Raw genomic sequence first — 20,351 nt, 5'->3', positions numbered from 1 at the left:
GTCTCAACCATCTAACATCTGATGATTTATTATCGATAGAATTTGGAGACTCAGACAACAATTCAGTAAAGGACGTCACTCTAACAACCTGGAGGAACACAGAAATAGCCATGAAGTTACTCAATGAAATTACTAAATTTGACGAGTGGGGAATCACCCTGAAAGCAGAGGTAACACCAGGTTACCCGCCCCTCTCTTGATGAAACACCGTACAGGAGCAAACAGCTCAGTGGCAAAAGGAACCACATACTCGGTATTGCAAGGCGCTAGGGGCGCGGAAAATTTGAAGTCCGAAGTTCAATTCCGATTAAACCATGGAATACGAGAGGCCTGAAATAACTCTCAGGGCGCCCAATTGGATCAAAATCCAGCAAAAATTCTATCTTGGAACATCGCGGGAGCAAAAAATATTGTAAGTGACAAAAATAAAACGGACTCCTGGGATACCTGTGACATCATCGCACTACAGGAAACATGGCTAACATCTATAGTTGATGTCCCGGGCAGGATAGGTTTCCATGTTAGTGCAACTCGAACACAAAATTATGGGCGAGAAAAGGGGGATCTATCGATTTACATCTCCACAGCACTAAACATTAAGTCCTCTCAGACACTCGCATCCACCCCAGACATGCAAATAATTAAATTGGAAATGGGATCTCTGGTTGATATCGGAACTGTCATTCTTATTAATATTTACGCCCACCCAAAATCTAAGGTTAAACAGGAGCTCTTCAAGAAACTCAGCGGTCTAATAACAAAACTCCGCTTAGAAGAGCCAACTTGCGAAATAATACTTACAGGGGATTTCAATGCCAATCTACTACACCCCCATGAGGATGAAGAAAATATCATCACAGCTAATGAACTCTGGTCCGTCGGAACACAGGAAATCCCGCGCGTGAAGAGATTGGACAAAGTGGGATGGCAGTTGATGTGGGAGCTAGAACTGCAAGGGCTCTGTGTGTTAAATGGGAGAATAAGCCAGGACAGACCCGCCAATAGCACCCACATTGGCCCTAGCTCAACCACAATCCTGGACTACACCGTTGTTTCCCTTCCACTCCTTGGATTAATCAAAAGGTTTCAAATTATATGCTCTCCAGATAGCGATAATTCGGCCCAGCATATCGAAATTAAACTAAAACCTCTGGAACACCTCAATGCACCAAAATTAGCAGGGGACACTTCAACAATAAATTTGAAATGCTTAAAGTGGACAAGTGTCACACTCACGCAAATAGCCCAATACGCAAAGAATCCACTACAAAGGTTTACCCAGGAAAATGAACTAGCGATGGAAACGTGGACTGCCTTTGTGGATAAATTACCAAAGACCAAACTCCATGTCAAAACAAGGTATAAGGCAAAGAACATTAACCATTTCAGCCAGACAACACGCTCCTTGAGAAGGCGCTTGCGACAGTCCGTGAGGAGAGCACAAGGTTACAGTCCACAATCCATGGTATGGCAGGACGTACGTTTCATAAAGAAACTCTATAAGAAACAAATTTGGATCGAAAAAAACAACAAGGTCACTGACATTTGGACAAAAATAATACACAATGCCAAAAAATCCGATTCCAGAGCGTTCTGGATGCAGGTAAACACACTCAACAGACCAGCCAGCTCCATATGTATGACTTGCATTACTGAAAAGGCATGGACACAGCATCTAATTGATACCTTCTCAATAAATCCTATAAAATCTTCTCCGTTAACAGAAATGTCTGCACTTGAAAGACCTAATGCTGATACAACAGTGTTCAATGTTATTAACATCAATCAGAAAGGTCCAGATCTTACACCACGACCATATGAAGAAGTAGAAATATTACAAATAATAAAGAAAAGCAGGCAAAGTGCACCAGGACCGAACTGCGTTCCTCAGGCAATTTACAAGGAGGATCCCCACTTCTGGGCCAGCAATTTTTTCAAATTGTTCCAGACAATAAACATCGGTGGTCGGATACCGGAAAGCTGGCGAGGGGCGATCATCAACCCAATCTACAAAGGTGGTGACCGAAAAAATCCTGGAAATTACCGCCTGATAACGCTCATTGACGCTGAGGCAAAGTATTACGCCTCATAAAATGGTCCGACGACAACAACAAAATACCTGTAAACCAGTCAGGGTTTCGCCGTGGCATAGGTACCATGGCAAATGCTGTAGCAATAAGCTTGATTGCCGAAAAAAGCCTGCAAAACCATCAAGCACTACACATATGCTTCGTGGATTTTAAGGCGGCCTTCGACCGTGTAAGCCGACAACCACTCTGGGCAAAACTGAAGCAGCAGGGGCTGCCGGACGCGATCTTAAACCCAATAATGGACCTATACACCAACACCTGGATGCAGGTAAAGATCGATAACAGTAATCGGCTCACGAGGAAGAACGGAATCAGTGAAGGTCTAAAGCAAGGCTGTGTATTGGCCCCGCATCTGTTTAACTTATTCATGGCCGACCTGACATCAAGGCTGGATGGGATCCACGCACACCCCCCAGGACTAGGAATAATGCCTCTTACACTTCTCTCCTACGCTGATGACTTTGTTCTCCTTAGTCAAACGAAAATAGGACTGCAACGTCTCATGAATGAACCGTCTGAATATACCAAACAGAACCTCTTGCAAATAAACAACATGAAAACAAGGTTCATGATTATAACTCAACGTCGAACAAAATCACTGAATTATACAATTGACAATATCAACTTGGAAGTAGTTGAAAGTTACAAGTACCTGGGGATACATCTGGATAGACGGTTCACCTTCTCCGCGCATTTCAACGCCATCGAGAAGAAAGGAGCAGCGCTACTCCATGCATTTAGCCGTCTATCTAAGTCGCTTAAGGGTCCCCGGTTCACTCCCCTCTTAACAGTCATCAAAGCCAAACTACTCCCAACAATAGCTTATGGCAGTGTGGTACATTGTGGAAAGAGCGCGCCGCTCTTGGACAAAATTCAAACAAGGGTGTATAAACGCATATTTAGATTGCCATGCAATGCTTCACCCGCCCAGGTTCGGCTCGAATTTGGACTGCAGTGTCAAACATTGCAAAAAAATACAACACAGTTAAATTCTGGTATAATGTCTGGCTGAACTGTGAGTCACAAATTAACTTTGCTATCTGGGAAGCCATGCAAAGCAACCCAAATTCCCAGTACGCGAAGTATTTAAATTCTTCCCTATAAATCACAGAGCTGGTGTTACTGTGGCAAAAGAAGCTACTAGTATCCTCATTCAAGCAGGCTGTAAAAAAGGCAGCTAATAGGCACTCGTTGAATGAAGATAAAACAATCCTGAGACAACGCTCTCAAGCTTGGATGATAATTCAATCATATAAGAAGCCGACTCAGGCAGTCTATCTAGGGCTAGCCTTTCCATCAATTCTCAAATCAAAATACCTAACCCTACGGATGGGTAATTTTCCTACAAATGCCGACCAACCTGGAGGACACCAGGCTTAAAGGAGTGCAACTTATGTGGTGCTGCAGTACAAGGCATCATTTACCTGATCTGCATTTGCCCGCAATTAGACAGTGAACGTCGGCACCTACTCAAGGCAAAATTTAATTAACTAAGAATTCGCACATGCCGCTCAGCCATTGTCCAAGCGTTGAACTCAGCGGACCCACAATTTATCTGTCGAACAATTAAATATGTTACTAATTTTGAAAAAAAACAGAAACTGTGTCAAGAGCTACAACAAATTTGATCTACAGAACTTGAATTAGCACTTATAATCTTTAGACCATTATTAACAGCCTGTCCACCTTTTTAAATCTACGTTTGTTTTATTATTGCACAAGAAAGTGCTATTTCTGATATATTTTAAATTAATGTTGCATCTCATATTGTAATGGTTTTAATTAACTACACAATAAAGAATTTTACTCTGCTCCCCGACTGGAAGAGCAAGGAGCAGCCCGTGGTGTAGCCATGGATGAAGAAAGCACGTGGGCACGGGTAAGTGCGACCCTCTGCTGGGCCGACAACATCACTGCTGGAGGCTAAGCCTGCGCCCCAGCCCACCCTGTGCGTCAGCTGTTTTCATTCTTTTAGTTTATAAAATGTATACCCCGGTGTTCATGGATATGGTCATTTTACACTTTACTACTTCCGTTTCTGTAAGGATATAATCATTGAACATTGAAATCGGGCCCTGTAATCACGTCCTTAACTATTCAGGCAAAACTTTTCATTCATTTGTGAATACGTGTAAAAGCAGTGTCTTTGCTTAATCTTGCAATCTGTATGAGTATTTGCTTTTTCCAGGATTACTTTTCTTTCTATTTCCCATCGCTCCCTCTCTTGAAATTTGTTTCAGTCCATGCTCGGTTTAACTAAAGAAGACTGCTTGTTAGCAGCGACTCTACCTAGGTATTACTTGAAAATAACAAACCTACTATATGAGATGTATTTCCATCTTTTACACATACATACTCAGCCGCTGAGCGGGCTGTCAGGTTCTCTGGAGTAGCCTGGCTGGGCTGGGGCCGTTGACCTGACCTTTAGTCAGAACGAAAGTATTTGTGCAAGGACCGATACTGCCCTAGCAATCCTCTGCGTGATTGTTAGTGCTTTCCACAATCGCTGCTGCTTTTCTGTCCATTCGAACTTTATATAAAGTTGTTGTTTTAACCGCGGCGGCAATTCCACCGCGGTGCAGCGGTTTAGTGGAATGGGCGGGGCCGCGACGGCAAACAGACATGCGCAGCACTACGGAGGTAGTGCGTGCAGCGGCTGTTGGCCGTCAGATGTAGCAAAGGGGTTAATACCCATTATAAAGAGCTGTGGCTCAGCTTTTTAATGTAGAGAGGTAGAAGGGGTCAAAGCTTCAACCATTATGACACCCAACACTCACCAGCAAACACTAGCAGGGGCACACAGCAACACTTTAACACCAACCAAAGAGCTAGGGCTAACTCCCATCAAACGGTAGATTAAATCAAGAAGAATTGTGCCTTCCAAAATCTTAATAAAATTAGCTCTGTGCATTAAAATATAACTTACATTTTAATATTATTTTCGCCTATATTTTCTTGGTGCTGTAAAGTCATTGATATTATGCAGCATTATTTAAACATGAAGTGCACAAAGGAAATATTGCATTTTGATATCAAGAACAAAAGAATGTTCCACTCAGTTTAATACACATTATAGGCAGCTGGAAATCAAGCATAATATATACAATTATTGTGCCATCTGCAGACGTCAATGCACAACCTGTAGACATGTTGGATTCCAGTAGGGGTGTCTCTCTCAACCTTATAGCTTTCAGAGATTGATAACATGGATATCACAGAGTTAAGGGCAGTACACGTCATTTACAGTGATGCAAAACTGGAGCAGGACAAAGGCTGATTTGCATATCGCTGATTCATTCATTCATTCCTGCCTGAGGTTGCATGCTGGTCAGGAAAAAATGATGGCCTGGAATGTGCGATTCTGAGCAACTAATAGTAGCTGAGTTTAATTCAGGCATTCCACCCATCACTTTTTTGCTTTTTTCAGTGCGACACCCAAAGAGCGACAGGTATGACTAGCCCTAGGTTCTGTGTTCATTATGCTATAATGCTCAAGCTGAACCCTGTTAATGTAGCCCAAATATATTGAAACTGGTTTGGAGTTGCTTGTGCTCCCAATCATAGGGTTGCAGGCCTGGTAGTTTAGGCTGGTCTATTCCTATTTGAGCAAAACACAGGCTAATTTGCTTGTGACACCGCAGCCTTTTACATGTTTAGCATTTATTCAATTCCTTGCACACAGTGAGAAACTTGTGCTCATTGCAGAACACGTATCTGCTATTATCTGGATGTTCTAGCTCCTACCCCGTCTTGTTTCTTTCTCTGAATTCTGCAGCCTTCATGTTCGGACTGTCTTTGTATAAAATTGTCTATGTACCATCGGAGAGTCTTCCTTTGTTTTCATATTTTTTTTCATTTCCCACATCACCTGTCCTTTGGTGAGGAGAGATAGAGGTACGCTCCTTGTTACTTGATTACTTTCAACTGCTTAATTTATAATGAGATGGTTCATTACATCTTTCCTTGTGATTTATACAACATTTCATCTGCCTTTTCCTGTTTTAAGTCTCGCCAAGGCAGTGCATGTGCTGCAAGCGCTGTCTCCTGTAGTATCTTGGATCTGTGCTACATGAATCCTTCCACTATTGGCCATGTGCTTTCCTTCAGTGCACTTCTTTATCTTTGGTCTCTTCTGGCCACTGCCCCCAGTTTACTTAATCACCATTTCCTTCCCGGAACAGCTCTTCCTGCCCCTCACAGCTGCTCTTGTCTTATGGGCTGCATCGCCTTCCTCTTCCCTAGGCCCTCCCCAGGTTAAAGACGTGAGGAGGAAGCTGGAATTGATTTAATCAAAAACTGCCTTGTAGTAGTAGGTGTTACAGTAGTTCACCTACCCTCCCGTCATTGGGGGTGTACACCGTAACATCACTGCCCTGCTGATAAATTAAAGGCACGGCCACTTCATTCTCCTCTTTTTCCAGCTAACCGCATTTGAGTTCACTATCAAATAATGCCTTCTTTTATAGACTGTTTTTTAAATTACATGAACTTTAATCTAGGGCAGTGCAGGACCGAATCTTATGTTATATGCACGCGTAGTATATGTGTTGTTGGTACTGTACGTTTTCAAGCCCTGGTGGAATGCTATTTACACCTGTGAAGGGTATCTGTGCCATCCATGCTCCCTGTTGTTGTTAGTGTGGGCATCACCGCTCCTTGCAGGACAAGATTGAACACAATCACGACAAGCATCTGACAGTTGTGGCTCACACGTGTGTTGATGCATGTGGCAGACTGGACGGGAATGGCTGCAGGGTTTCCCAGAAATGTTGCAAGGGTAGCTGTTTGTCCCACCGATTTCTGACTGTTCGCGTGTGGTGTCATGTTGATTCTCAATTTGTGTGCACCATGCGTCTTTGTGTTCATTATCCCCTGGCAGATGTGACCTAGAGGTGCATTATTTCGCTTCTCTTACCAATGTTGTCATGTATGTAACAGCGAAGGTCGTCACAATGAGACCGCATTTCGTTTGCTCAGGTGCACCGTGATGTCACCCCATTCTACAATGAAAGGCAGGTCTTTTAGAACTTGTTTTTGTTATGGGAATCCAATTGGAATCAAAAACATGTTCCGATAGGCAGTACAAAAAGAACAATTGATGAACAGAATGCAGAACAATGTCGGCACATTTCTAGTTAGCTGACTTTCTGCTTTCTTTTACAGGACTCTTCAGTGGATAAACCAAGCAGTAGTCTGCATCACAATTTTATCAACTTGCATTTCAAATGGCAGTGTGAGTCGTTTGTATTCTCTCCACAATCAGGAAACCACTGCGACAGCGCAGAGAAATGACTATCTCACAGCCAATATAAATTGTGCAAAGCGGTTTCTCTTTTTTTTCTTCAGAAAGTTTTTCACAAACAACCACAGCGATAGGTCACAGGAAATGGAAAAAATGGTGGGAGGGGGTTAACAAATAAGTAAATATAGCTGATACATTTCTGATACTTCTACACAACACGCATACCACAATCCCCTGTAGCCTTTTTCTGAAATGCTTTCAGTTTTATCTGATATCCAAGCCACAGTAAAACATAGGGCCATATGTACAACAGTAGTTGCGGAATGAGGCGTTAGCCGTCATGGCTGAACGCCTCTCGCCACCACTTCACAAACGCACGGGTGCACCATATTTACAACAATATGGTGCAGCCTTGCGTTTCCCCGTGTGCTGGTGCGACACTTAGCTGGGGCTCACCGATCCAGAACCCCTTGCACCATAGTGCAAGGGTGTCTGCGTGCAGGGGAAGAATTTTTTATGTACAGGAAGGTCCCCCTTCCTGTACATAAACAATCTTGAAATGCCATTTTGTCATTTCTATGTTTGCTGCTTAATGCAGCACACTCATGGAAGTCACGAAATTCCAGTTTTTTTAAACGATTGTTTATTTGCAGGAATGGGGACCTTCCTGTACATTAACAACAAAAGTCTTTTTGCTTTTTCCATGTGTGCAAAAATAGAAAAAACTAGGATAAATATAGTTTTTCTCCCCGTTTCACCAACTTAAGAGCAGGTTTTCCCTGGTCTTAATTTTGGCGCTGCCTCCTATTTACGCTGCCCTCGTAAATAGGGGGCAGTGTCAAAATCAATGTGTTGCGGTGGAATGCCTACCGCAACACCCACTGCCCACCCCTCTCTAACTAAGCATAGCGATAAAGGGGGTCTTATTTAGTAGGCAGCGTTAAGCCATGCTAAGTGGCTTAACGCTGCCTTATAAATAGGGAGAAGCCTCTGTCACCACAGAAACATCACTAAAAGTGACGTTTCTGTGGCGATAGAGGGATGTACATATTACCCCATATTGTGTACATTTTGTAAAGGCGCCTTACCGGTTACAAGTACTGCATATTTAAATGGCGGAAAGATCAATTTTTCTTGGTGCTTTTATAGTTAGTGTTAGTTATACGATCTGATTTATTTACTTGACGAAATTGGAGGAGGAAAAAGGGACTGCATTGGTTCCAATGGGCGTGGAACCTGTCGTCTTTAGATGGCGTTGCAGTGGCATTACAGGTCTGCAGTGCAGTATTGTGCCTAGCCCACTCAGTTGTCTTTCTAGACAGGTGCAACAAACGTCTCAATCTCAAATTCTCTCACTGTCTTGGACCCACCATGTCCATATTTATGAAAATTCAGTGTCTGCTAAGTGTGTCTAACTCCCCACCCCTAATAGACTTACCTGCTGGGTTTTGGCCAGAATGGGAAGGTAATAGGTTTTCGCCTAAACTATCCTAGATTAATTGCAAACTTTGTGCCCCACCCTTTCTAGCTACCTGTTACTTGCCCCTCTCATCCTTGTGTCCTGCCCTTATTTATCTGCAGAAAGGAGACCACCAGGTGGTCTCCTTACCAAGTGCATTCATGTTTGGCTATTTACATTGTGTATTTTGCAATTTAAAAAGTATTATTTACAGGCGTTTGTGTGCCATGGCAGGCAGCCCACCACATCATTAAACTCCCCTACATACCACTCCACAACACAAAGTACCACATAATTACATTCCACTCCACATAATTCCAGTACTCAATACCACTTAATTACTATCCACATAATTCCACAGCACACCATGCCACATAATTCCAATACATAAATCGACTCCGCACAATTAAACTGCTAACTAGTTCAAGCCACATAAATCCACAACATACCATATACATATATACTCCATAACACATAAGTTAGAAAAATTGCCATTTACAACGCCAATAGCACCAAATACAAGATGTATTACATAAGTAAAAAAACATTTCTATTTACAATGCAATAGCTCCAACACCAACAAACGCGAGACCTATTTCATTTTCAATGCTTGTTTTTATTTTGTTTCTATATCAGTCTTCTGCCATTCCCGCAGCTTCATACAGTTAATTGCAAACCACTTGCATTGTAAAGTTACAACCAATAATAAAATATTTGCCATGCCAACATCCAAGCAAGTGCTTAATTTCCTCATGTGTTGAAACGATTATGAGGGAACCGATAATACTGTCTGCCAAAACAAAATAAAGATGACACTGTATAAAGCTACGACTTGCCGCGCATCTAGTTGTTTTTAACCAACGAGAGACGAGCACGTCCTGTAACCGCCAAGACTCGTGACACTGGGAAAACATGGTAATATCTCATTTTCTTTAAAACCTATGTATAACAGATCTATATCATCTAATATTCTTGCTCTGGTTTGCATCGTGATGTACATGTACGTGCAGCCCACACATTCGCGTAATGTATTGTTGTTTTGTTTTTGCAAAGCAACCATTCATAATGACGTTTCGAGAGGCACAAGCCTAGGAACTGGCGCAAAATAATTAAGTGCGTGGTCGTAGGGCGGGCCATCTAACGTCACTAAATGAGCTTATGGGAAATGCTAGAACTAGGAGTGTCACAAATAGAAAGGGCGTTGTACTTTTTGACGAAGCATGGGTGGGGACGAAGAGATAACAAGTGTCTCTGTTCCCAGCCCCATGCACACAGTGGCACCGCACACTTTTTAAAACTCTTTCTCTCCCAATCCTGTTAATGTTTGTATGCATCCTTTAAACTGTCCACTGCATTGCTGAGGTATCTATTAAGCGACGAAAGAGCCCGGCGCGCCTGTGGAAGCTTTGAGATTTTCGACACACTGAGAAGACCGCCATTACGGGCACAGTCAAACCCTCGTGAGCCCCAGTGGGCGTGGGCAACTGTGAGCGGGCAAACAGCCCTAGCGGGAAGCGCGCGACCGCTGCGCGCACAGGGAGAAGCAGCGCGTGCCACGGCCTCTGGGCTGAGGCGGTAGCAATGGAAACAGAAAAAAGGCTTCACCCAACGTAGCTTAGAACGAAAAAATAAAAACTCGAACACTCCCAGCCAAACGCACTGAAAAAATATCTGGAATTATGTCAATGCCCAGCAAAGAAAGATTTGGAAAATATATATGTCACATTTTATGTCGCCTATCACATCTACACTTGTAAACACAATAACGATTGAAATAAGCATTTTTAGAAGTTAGTCACCGACCTGGGACACTTTAAACGTATAATCTGTGAGAAACTCGGCAAAACCCCCTACGTCAAACCAACATGGCCGTTGATCACAAGTGACAACAGGCCGCGAAGCCGTCCATTAGAAATAAAAGAAAGACTACAGAGCATCTCGCGGTACGCGCACGCAGGGCTCCGTTCTTTATGATACAGTGCTCGCACCTTGCTCGAGTCTGTTCCAGTCTTTGTTGCAGGATGTATTTTCTAGTTTCAGCCTGTAGGTGGCGCTCCGCCCTAGTCGGAGATCGTGAAATTCGCTGGCCAGCAAGTGGCGCTCGCGTGCTCCACTCCACCAAGGGGCTCCGAGCTAGAACTGCTCGCGACACAAATTCTGCCTTACTCACCCACCCCTTTCAAAACAGCCCCCTTCCCACAGCCCCTATTCCGTGCAGCTTTTGGCCTTGCGAGCGGCGAGGACTGGCGCTGGCTACGAGGTATGTTCCAGTATGGCTGCGAAGGTTTTGAAAGTTTAGAGTGTTTTGTTGGTGCGGATGCGCCACACGCTCTGCGTAGTGTCATTGAGTGACGGTCTCCCAGCAAAATGGAGGCCAAGTTGGAGGAGGCGGTCCTGGTGATCACTCCAGATTTGCCCCCTCCTCCCTTCACATCTGCCCCCTCACTTTTCCAGTAACATCTGCTAGGACGCTGGACGTTCTTCTCTGTGCCGACAAAGCTGTCATGTGAAAATTCTTATGAGACTTAACTATTTATCTTACGTAATGACATCACGGTAAGTGATGTTCTGCAAATAACTACACGAAAGGTACTCGTTAAATCACAGAACAATTCAACACGAGTTTAAAAATAATACACTAACTCTAGAACCTCGTTAAGGTAGAACAAGAGGTGAGAAAATTGTGGTGGGACAATGTAAATGGAAATCTTATTCAGTTTCTCCTGTCATATGAAGGAGCCTGTTGGAGAGTTCTCAGAAGTGTTTTTTTTCTTCCGGAAACCTCTGTAGGAGCTGCTTTGCACAAGGCATAGGTGTGAAGATCAATGCATTAAGAGGTTAGGTACTGTGAATACTTGACTCAACCTGCAAATGCGTGTCTCACTTGCATTTAACTTAAGGTTACTTCCCTGAGAGATGCTGAGCCCCCAAGTCCCATCAAAGTCTAGTAGTGTTTACTGTCAGGGGTCGCCATAGATAGTGAAAATGGAGCACGTGAGGGCTCTTCTCTGTGCTTTGGCTTGTTCTTTAACTCAAGTGATTGAGTTTTTGGGCCTGCTTCGCTGCTGGCAGGGCTGTTTCTAGTGTTTTGCCGCCGTAGGCGAGAATTAAAAAATTCTGCCCCCCCCCCCCTTTTACTACCATCACTCTCCCCCTGTCATCCAGGCTAAATAATTAATGCATTAAATATAAACTTCGCTAACCAGGTAGTCAAAAAAAGAGTGCTGCGACAGCACCCCATTAGATGAACTTGTGGCTAAAGTCAACGGGTAGAGATAGTTCTCAAAGATTTACTTCAATTCTGGAACTCACTAGCTTCTGCTAGACCTATACTCATGGTACATAATATTCTCAACTCAAGTTGCCATTAGGTGACACAAATGCCAATGTTTCTGCATCCCCAGTGTTGCTGAAGTCTTCTAGAATTAGATCCAGGAAGTGCTGCCAGTGAATAGCCGGTGCCACCAGAGCACATCCCGACCATCGGGAGGGCAAGGACCAGTGGCAATTCCTGCAGCCTCCTTGAACTAATCGATAACTAGACTAATTAAATGTCATCCAGTCTCAGCCAATGAAATGATCCCCAAGCCAGAAAAAAATGATTCCCATCTACGAACTGTTTCAAGCACTGAACTGACAATTGGCCAACTGATATTTTGTAAGACCTGAAATCTTTCAAGATGCAACACCAATGCATTGCACCCAGGTACCTGCAGCTAATGAATGAAGCAGAGCTCATAATGCCCTCTATCAACTATGTGATCTGTATAGCTGGGACAGAGGGTGGAAATCTAGAGTGACCATACAAATAGTTTTGCCTGAAGACATACACATGACACACAACTAGATGCACTTCAATCTTTTTGAGTATGAGGTGTCTTGTGACGGATCTCAGACATCACCACCAATGATAAACTCTCATGCTGGCTAAGTAAAAAAAAAAGACAGAACCAATCTGAAACATCACCCTCCTTGGTCAGGCAAACAGGACTGGATCATTATCCACTACCTGGGTAGCAATTACCAAACGCCCGTTAAGGTGATGCCTTGGGTCGCCTTTAAAACCGAGAATGGGGCTATCGGGATCAGTGCTAAACTGGTTCACCTCCTTCCTCCATAACCGAACACAAAAGTACAAGGTCAGCAACACTCTGGCCAATCCCGTACCAGTCACATCGGGGGTCCCACAATACTCCTCACTATCTCCAACACTGTTTAACTTTGTCTTGGAACCTCTCACCGAACTGCTACATGCGTCTAACGTACAATATCATATGTACGCTGACAACACACAACTTTATCTCAAGATTCACTCCCTAGAAGACATCAAAGTGTTCAATACAACGCTCAGGAACACCCAGGCTTGGTTGGCAGAAAATCTCCTCAAATTGAACGCTCAAAAAAACGAATTCCTTCTAATAGCTTGCTTATTTTAAAATGTACCTGTCTGGAACTGGTGCATGTTTTTAAAAATCACGCTGCCTATATTACATTGATTTTGGCACTAGGCACAGGCTTCAGGCTCGTGTGCTCCGACCCTGGTCCACCACAGCTGACGCTGCTTGAGTGGAGGGCGGACACACACGGCCTGACACTCCCCCTGGCACGCCCGACGCTGGAGCTAGGCGGCAGGTGGAGCAGTATTTAGACGCCATGAATCGACCGCGCAGCGGGCGCGCCAGAGGTAAGCCCGTCTGCGCCAGACCGGGTCCAGGGTTCAGCACTATATCCTCTAAACCTCAGATCCCTTTGGTGTATTCTAGGGACTCCTTGCTTCAAATAAGACCGCTTCACCTGCCTCCCTGCGCCCATTCAATTACAATTTGGAACCCTCTCAGTTACTGCCTCCATTGCTCATATACGATATCTATTGATAAGCCCTCTTACACTTCTGACATTACTATTAACATGGCTCTGTTAAATTGCAGGTCCCTGCCTAAACATGCTCTGGAAATCTCCATACTTCTAGAAGACCACCAGCTTGAGGTTCTGTTTTTAACAGAAACGTGGTTATCCCCAGACTCTGACCCTGATATCGCCCAGGCTTTGCCTCCAGGCTTCCTCATCCAACATCTTGATCGATCTAAGGGAAAGGGAGGGGGGATAGCAATCTAGATCTATACTAATATAATAAGGAGAGAGCCCAAACCTTTGAGGCGGGTAATCTCAGGATCCACAGCACCAATCACAACACCCAATACAGCGTTGGAAAGGGCAGTTGCAGCAGAAGGACATAGGCTATGCAGACGCCGACCATATACATTTTAAAGGTAAAAGAACCGTGCCAGCAAAGTAGTCCCTTGTGGGCGTGTCTGCGTTGTGCTGTGGGCGTGTGCTGGGGGCGTGGGTGTGTGCGGGTCGCGGGATTATGGAAAAAAAAAAGCGAGCGTTGTCCCCAATATTTCATTGTTTTTTCTTCCCAGGTTCTGTACATTCCAGCTCCGGGTGTCCACCCTGCTCCCTTTAAATACTCCTGCACCCCATAATCATAGCCCACCCTTACTCCTTAAAATACCCCAACACCCTTAAACACTAACCCATCTTAACCCTATAAATATACCCTGTACCCCAAAACCCAAACCTAGCCCTGAACCCTATAAATACTCCTGTACCTCAAAACCCAAACCTACCCCTGAACCCTAAAAATATCCCTGTACCCCAAAATCCAAACCTAGCCCTGAACCCTAAAAATACCCCTGTACCCCAAAACCCAAACCTACCCCTGAACCCTAAAATACCCCTGTACCCCAAAACCCAAACCTAGCCCTGAACCCTAAAAATACCCCTGTACCCCAAAACCCAAACCTAGCCATGAACCCTAAAAATACCCCTGTACCCCAAAACCCAAACCTAGCCCTGAACCCTTAATACCCCTGTACCCCAAAACCCAAACCTAGCCCTGAACCCTAAAAATACCCCTGTACCCCAAAACCCATACCTATCCCTAAACCTCAAACTATATCTGAACCCTTAAAATACCCAAACACCCCAAAACATATACCTCAGTACCCCAAAACATATACCCCTATACCCATACTTACCTTATCCAAACATTAAAAAAAAACATGCTTTTACCATTCATGCATTTACAACGAAATTCGTTGTAAATGTATGCGTGGTAAAAGCATATCAAATGTAATGCCATGCGTTATAATGGCATTTCGGAGTCATGGTACTTTCGTAATGAAAGTATGCGGAGTGATGGTATGCGGAAAGAAAGTTGCGGAATAATGGGTGTTTACCCTCCCCCGGTATGTACATTGGTGGCACTGCGGCCCACATCTCCAGCAACATACTCATATTTTTTCACCACCGATTTGAAAAATGCACAGGTCTCTCTCATTGATGGCCACACCTCCCGCCACAAGTTCTAGAATTGCGAACTTTAGAGCTGGGGAGCTACGTTCGATTCTCTGCATCACCTCAACATCCTGTGATTCCAGGCAAATCGCTTTGTCTCCCCGTGCCTACCACAAATGAATGTGTTCTTCTGTAATGTAAACTGTGCTCATGCCATGTTGTTGAGTTCGCGCTATAATATATTGCAAGGAAAAATAAAGTAGGGAAACTCGAGTTCACACACTACTGAACGCGCACTCTTAAGTGCATCAGCAGTGCACTGTGAATCAGAGCGTTTCAAAGGCCTGTCACAGATAAGAAATGCTATCAAAACGAAATCCTAAAAAACAATATACTACTGGCCGGCAGCAATTCATACCTGACAACGTCGGGACGGGCTGCTAGTAATATATAAAGATCATCTTTCCTGCCGCCTTCGCGGCAGCCCCATATCAGACTGCGAAAATGCCCATTTTGTCATTCAAGTCTCCCCTTGTAATTCTCTCTCGGGGATCCTTATCTACCGCCCCCTAGGTTCTATTGGACAATTCTGTAGTTCCTTTCTGGAAATGTCACTTGCTTTGTCTAGTAAACTCCCTAACTTTATGATCTTAGGAGACTTAAACATCCATTTTGATAATGCTGGAGACAATTTAGCAGCCGAACTGGCACTGGACTTAGCGGCTTATCAGCTCCACCTGGGAAACTGCCAACCCATCCATACATTAGGGCATCTTTTAGATCCTATTTTTTCCAATCTTGCTGATCTTAAAGTGCTGGCACCCCTCCCTGTACCCTGGTCAGACCATTTCCTGATACCGTTCAGCTGGCGGATTCCTGCTATTCCTCGCCCTAGATCTGTCCCCAGCACGCTCGCACGCCCTTGGTCAAAACTGGAATCGGAAAAATGGAGACACATCTTGGAGCTCTACCCTCCTACTCGTGACTCCGACCCTGTATCAGCAGACACCAAGTTTTCCATGTGGATTGAAAACTCACTGGACATAGTTCTCCCGAAAAAACATGCCCTTAAACCACGGGGAAAGACCTCCTCCCCCTGGTTCACTAAGGAGGTTCGTCTCCTAAAAAAACTCTGCAAAAAAACAGAAAGGGAATGGAGGAAACATTTTGATCCCCCAAAAAAGCAGGATTATAAACTTACGATTCTAAATTATAAAAAGGCCCTTAAATCTGCACAGGCTGCATTTTTTGAAGGAAAAATTAGATCCTCTTCAAACTCGTCAAGAGAAACCTTTCGTATAGTGAAAAAGCTCCTCAAAACCCCTGACTCCCCTGTCCCTTGGACCCTTCCAATCACCGCTGCAATGAGCTAGCCCAGGTTTTTGACCACAAGATTCAAAACATTTTGAAACATCTCCCTTTACATAAACCTGACGACCTATTAGAACTGCTCCCTTCAGTATCACAGCAAACTGTTTTTAGGTTAGAAACATTTTTGCCCATCACAGAAGACATACTCTCTCCCATTGTCCAATCAATTAAAAGCGGCTCCCCGCGAGATCCAGCCCCATTCAACATCTTAAAGTTAGTCGCACCTACCATCCTTGCTCCTATGGCGAATTTGATCAACATCTCCCTCTCACAGGGCATTGTCCCTCCGAGCTGGAAGAGGGCCATAGTAAAAGCCCTGCTCAAGAAAACCAACCTTGATCCCATCCCTTGGAGCTGAGCAACTATCGGCCCATTTCCCTTCTGCCAGGTATTAGCAAGGTGGCAGAAAAATTTGTTAACCGCCAGCTATCCGACTACCTTGAATCAAAGGACTTACTCCAGCCCTCACAGACAGGCTTTCACCCGGGCCAGGGTACGGAAACAGCTATGATTGCGGTGGTAGAAGAGGCTAGAAAGATCCTAGATTCAGGAGGATCTGTGGCAGTGATCCTCCTGGATCTGAGCGCAGCCTTTGACACCGTGAATCATCTTACCCTGGTCCATCGGCTTAAGGGTTTGGGGGTCACTGGACTTGCCCTGTCCTGGTTGAAATCCTTTCTCCATAGCCGTTCTTTCCAGGTCGCGGAGGGCAATTCCATCTCCAACATAACCCCGGTACGCTGTGGCGTCCCCCAGGGCTCATCTTTGAGCCCTACGCTTTTCAATGTGTACATGTCTCCCCTTGAGAAAATTGTTCCCCCACATGGTGTCAAACATTTGACCTACGCCGATGACACCCAACTCATTGTATCACTGAGCCAGCTGGATCACCCCTCCACAGACCTTTACTCCTGTCTCAAAGACATAACTAGCTGGATGGATAGGTCCCATCTCAAGTTAAATAGTGACAAAACGGAGATTCTGGCTATAGGTAACCAATCTCATTTTTGTCCAGAGACTATGTGGCCTCCCTGCATGGGTCCGCCTCCGATCCCGAAACCAGACATTAAAAGCTTGGGAATCTGGCCGGACCAAGGCCTCACGTTTAACACTCAAGCCAGGAAAACCATGGGAACCTGTTACGGCCTCCTCGCACTTCCCGTAAAATTCTACCTTTGCTCCCCCTCCAGTCTAGGAAGCTTCTGATCCAGGGCCTTATATTGTCCGGGTTGGACTATGGTAATGCTCTTTACCTCGGGCCCCTAAGAAAGTCACTGCCAAACTGCAGGTCGTGCAAAACACAGCCGCCAGGCTCCTACTGGCACTAATAATCGGTGCTCAGAGAAACCGGCTCTTAGCTCACTTCACTGGCTACCGATACTGGAAAGAGTTCAGTTTAAAACTCTCTGTACCACCGATAAAATTCTCCATGGTAATGCCCCCCCCCTTCTAAAAGATCTCATTATCCCTTACAAAACTATGAGAACCCTTCGCTCCACTCACCTTCACCTGGCTTCTATGCCCAGGATCAAGAAGGCTCGATCTGGGTGACGCCTTTTTTCATTCAATGCCTCCAAACTGTAGAATTCACTTCAAATTGACATCCGCACCCAACCCAATCTTCTTTCTTTTCGTAAACTTCTGAAAACTTGGCTTTTCCCTTAATTTCCTTCCCTTTTCTGCACTAGCTCACTTACTAGCGCTGGGACGCTCACGGGCAGCCATGCGCTCTATAAATCTTATAAATAAATAAAAAAAAATATATATATATTAATAAATAGCTCCTCCCGCCAAAGTCCCCATTATGCAAGACTTGATCAAACATATTACTGCATTCAACGTTGAACCTAACTTTGTAGACTCAGCTAAATCCTTGGGAATATCTCTTGACAGCAACCGAACTATGCAGAAACACATTAGCAATGCAACAAACGGAGCAAACTTCCAGATTACCACACTGAGGAAGCTGAAACCATTCTTGCCAGCTAATGATTTCAAGCTGGCAGTACAAGCACTAGTTATCCCTCGGGTGGAGTATGGAATTGTTTCTTTCTGTGGTCTACCTAAGGCTACAACAGCACCCCTAAGAGCCTCATTAAATGCAGCAGCGAGACTCATCACTGGCTCGAAAAGAAGCTCACATATCTCCCCAGATTGAAACGCCTTAACTGGCTCCCGCTGGAAGCCAGAATTCACCTAAAAATCTCATGCATGACGCATAGGGCCTTACACCACAAAGCACCCAGCTACCTCACACAGAAGTAGACGGTCGCGGGTGGGACAAGAGCCTCAAGAAGTGCTGAAAATCTGCTACTGAAACCGTAAAGATTTAACAGGAAGAAAACATATAAACGATCCTTCTCTAGGATGGCACCCAGGATATGGAACGCCCTTCCTCCAGAAACCAGACTGAACGCCTCTGCTGTTTCATTAAAAAAGGAAGTGAAAGCGCTCCTCATGGCGAAACTCACCTACTCCTAGACTTTGGAATCGCGGAGACCATTCATCCCCTCACCATTAACCCTCTCTTCCACAAGGGGCCACTAGACTGGATTGGCACGCTTTCTGACCGCGACCTAACTCAACGGTTATATGTTGTCCTTGTAACCCATTGCTTCACTTTGGTCCATTTGCTATGTAGACTTGATGTGCCTGCATTTATTAGTTTTGTATATCCAGCCTGACTTTATGTAAAGCGCTCTGATATCCCCAAGGATCTTGTTTGCGCTATATAAGACCTTCAAAATAAAATAAATAAATAGAAGATTGGACACAACCCAATGAGGTGGGAAAGTGATAATGTAATCTCTCATAAAAGAGCATTCTTAAAATGGATTCCTACAGTTCTTCACTTATCTTCCTAAATGCACAGCAGGCTTTTGCAGCATCAATGATAGTGTGATGGAAAAAAGACTGGATGGTGGCATACTGCCAGAAAACCATTGACATCAGATCTTGAAGTCACCTTCCTTATTCATCCTCAAGATGTTTCACGAGGATACATACAAGTTTGCTCAGTCTCTAAATTCTCAACCCCGATACAGTCTGCAGCCACAACCCATTCAATCACAAAGCCTCTAGGAATTTCACCATAACCATCCTTTTCTAGCAAAGAGACTTCCTCCACTTCACATCTAGTTGGCAACTGCACTGCCACCCATAGGCACAACCCAGTCGTACCCACTTTCTTGCTCGCTTGCTGCCCCCTTCCCAACAAACTAACCCAGTCTCCTTCCAAAGAGAGACTTGTATTTGTTTACCAACCAGCAGAACAAACTAGTCATCCTTGCATCCTAAGATTCTATATACCTTTTGTCAGGCTCTAACTGGTAGAATGCAAGGGCTTATGTAGTGATGCAACCAACCAAGACATTGTATTTAGTTTGGCAAGCTGAATGAGCAATTTCCCAACAGTCCCATCTGGTATGCTCCTACATAGGAAGAGCGAACAGGACAGAAACTTCATTGAACGTCAGAAAAAAAGGGAGGTGTTTGGGAGCCCCAAAGCAGGTTTTTGACTGGTATCACTCTCATACAGGTTCAGTGGAGCATCAGGAAGATCAGGTGTCTTTGAGAAAGTGAGTTTATGAGGAGAGACAGGTCAGTCCTGCCACCTTGATGCAAAGAAACTGGATGTAGATCTACTGCTTTTGTATAAGCCTGGTGCTTGTCAGTATATCACTGGACAGCCTGTCTTCAAAGATGGCAGTTGCCACCATATACTAAATGGGCCATCAGCTGTGTTCCTCTGTGGCAGTCTTTATTTTTACTGATCATGGTGAACATGTTGCCACTGGTGTAGAGCACACGAGGGTAACTGCTTTTGTTTATTAGACTTCTCTCACTGCTTCTACTTCAATCTGACCAACACTAGCTCAATTGCACCATT

General features: G+C 44.4%; 1 protein-coding gene across 2 annotated transcripts in view; it reads left to right on the top strand.

Annotated features, from left to right (window-relative positions):
- Positions 1-10,835: 10,835 nt before the first annotated feature.
- XIAP (X-linked inhibitor of apoptosis) overlaps positions 10,836-20,351 on the top strand; it is a 550,605-nt gene continuing 541,089 nt past the window's right edge. The window contains exon 1 of one of the 2 annotated variants that reach the window (XM_086918504.1): positions 10,836-11,051. The gene's annotated coding sequence lies outside the window, so the exon portion shown is untranslated. The remainder of the gene's footprint in view (positions 11,052-20,351) is intronic. The other variant, XM_086918505.1, reaches the window with a different exon arrangement.

The sequence above is a fragment of the Lissotriton vulgaris genome, chromosome 4_1, assembly GCF_964263255.1.
Source record: "Lissotriton vulgaris chromosome 4_1, aLisVul1.2, whole genome shotgun sequence".
In the NCBI taxonomy this organism is placed as follows: Eukaryota; Metazoa; Chordata; class Amphibia; order Caudata; family Salamandridae; genus Lissotriton; species Lissotriton vulgaris.
This window is presented reverse-complemented; position numbering and strand designations above follow the sequence as displayed.